Source organism: Musa acuminata, unplaced genomic scaffold (genome assembly GCF_036884655.1).
Source record: "Musa acuminata AAA Group cultivar baxijiao unplaced genomic scaffold, Cavendish_Baxijiao_AAA HiC_scaffold_738, whole genome shotgun sequence".
Taxonomy (NCBI): domain Eukaryota; kingdom Viridiplantae; phylum Streptophyta; class Magnoliopsida; order Zingiberales; family Musaceae; genus Musa; species Musa acuminata.
The window spans coordinates 57,501-60,000 of record NW_027020969.1 but is presented as its reverse complement, the minus strand read 5'-3'; positions in this window follow the sequence as shown (position 1 = coordinate 60,000).

Genomic DNA, 2,500 nt, shown 5'->3' with positions numbered 1-2,500 from the left:
CAGCACCGTCCCTGCTATACGAAAGCCCCATCCAGCCCTGTGCCACCCGGGGGGTTCCAGGGTGCTGAGATGGCTGACGTTTTGCTCCGCTCTCGACGGTCACCGCGCAATGCAAGAACAGGCCAAAAACTGGCCAAAACGGCCCAAAAACGGGCCAAAACTGGCCATTTTTGGCTGCGCGAGCGGCGAGCGGCGGACAGCGAGCGAAGCGAGAGGCAGCACCGTCCCTGCTATACGAAAGCCCCATCCAGCCCTGTGCCACCCGGGGGGTTCCAGGGTGCTGAGATGGCTGACGTTTTGCTCCGCTCTCGACGGTCACCGCGCAATGCAAGAACAGGCCAAAAACTGGCCAAAACGGCCCAAAAACGGGCCAAAACTGGCCATTTTTGGCTGCGCGAGCGAGCGGCGAGCGGCGGACAGCGAGCGAAGCGAGAGGCAGCACCGTCCCTGCTATACGAAAGCCCCATCCAGCCCTGTGCCACCCGGGGGGTTCCAGGGTGCTGAGATGGCTGACGTTTTGCTCCGCTCTCGACGGTCACCGCGCAATGCAAGAACAGGCCAAAAACTGGCCAAAACGGCCCAAAAACGGGCCAAAACTGGCCATTTTTGGCTGCACGAGCGAGCGGCGAGCGGCGGACAGCGAGCGAAGCGAGAGGCAGCACCGTCCCTGCTATACGAAAGCCCCATCCAGCCCTGTGCCACCCGGGGGGTTCCAGGGTGCTGAGATGGCTGACGTTTTGCTCCGCTCTCGACGGTCACCGCGCAATGCAAGAACAGGCCAAAAACTGGCCAAAACGGCCCAAAAACGGGCCAAAACTGGCCATTTTTGGCTGCACGAGCGAGCGGCGAGCGGCGGACAGCGAGCGAAGCGAGAGGCAGCACCGTCCCTGCTATACGAAAGCCCCATCCAGCCCTGTGCCACCCGGGGGGTTCCAGGGTGCTGAGATGGCTGACGTTTTGCTCCGCTCTCGACGGTCACCGCGCAATGCAAGAACAGGCCAAAAACTGGCCAAAACGGCCCAAAAACGGGCCAAAACTGGCCATTTTTGGCTGCACGAGCGAGCGGCGAGCGGCGGACAGCGAGCGAAGCGAGAGGCAGCACCGTCCCTGCTATACGAAAGCCCCATCCAGCCCTGTGCCACCCGGGGGGTTCCAGGGTGCTGAGATGGCTGACGTTTTGCTCCGCTCTCGACGGTCACCGCGCAATGCAAGAACAGGCCAAAAACTGGCCAAAACGGCCCAAAAACGGGCCAAAACTGGCCATTTTTGGCTGCACGAGCGAGCGGCGAGCGGCGGACAGCGAGCGAAGCGAGAGGCAGCACCGTCCCTGCTATACGAAAGCCCCATCCAGCCCTGTGCCACCCGGGGGGTTCCAGGGTGCTGAGATGGCTGACGTTTTGCTCCGCTCTCGACGGTCACCGCGCAATGCAAGAACAGGCCAAAAACTGGCCAAAACGGCCCAAAAACGGGCCAAAACTGGCCATTTTTGGCTGCGCGAGCGAGCGGCGAGCGGCGGACAGCGAGCGAAGCGAGAGGCAGCACCGTCCCTGCTATATACGAAAGCCCCATCCAGCCCTGTGCCACCCGGGGGGTTCCAGGGTGCTGAGATGGCTGACGTTTTGCTCCGCTCACGACGGTCACCGCACCACGCAAGAACGGACCATAAACAGGCCAAAACAGCCCAAAAACGGGCCAAAACTGGTCATTTTTGGCTGCGCGAGCGAGCGGCGAGCGGCGAACAGCGAGCGAAGCGTGAGGCAGCACCGTCCCTGCTATACGAATGCCCCATCCAGCCCTGTGCCACCCGGGGGGTTCCAGGGTGCTGAGATGGCTGACGTTTTGCTCCGCTCACGACGGTCACCGCGCCATGCAAGAACGGACCAAAAACAGGCCAAAACAGCCCAAAAACGGGCCAAAACTGGCCATTTTTGGCTGAGCGAGCGAGCGGTGAGCGGCGAACAGCGAGCGAAGCGAGAGGCAGCACCGTCCCTGCTATACGAAAGCCCCATCCAGCCCTGTGCCACCCGGGGGGTTCCAGGGTGCTGAGATGGCTGACGTTTTGCTCCGCTCACGACGGTCGCCGTGCCACGCAAGAACGGACCAAAAACAGGCCAAAACAGCCCAAAAACGGGCCAAAACTGGCCATTTTAGGTTGCGCGAGCGAGCGGCGAGCGGCGAACAGCGAGCGAAGCGTGAGGCAGCACCGTCCCTGCTATACGAAAGCCCCATCCAGCCCTGTGCCACCCGGGGGGTTCCAAGGTGCTGAGATGGCTGACGTTTTGCTCCGCTCACGACGGTCACCGCGCCACGCCAGAACAGACCAAAAACAGGCCAAAACAGCCCAAAAACGGGCCAAAACTGGCCATTTTTGGCTGCGCGAGCGAGCGGCGAGCGGCGAACAGCGAGCGAAGCGAGAAGCAGCACCGTCCATGCTATACGAAAGCCCAATCTAGCAAAGAACAGCCCAAAAGGAGGCAAAAACGGGGCAAAAGGGGCAAAA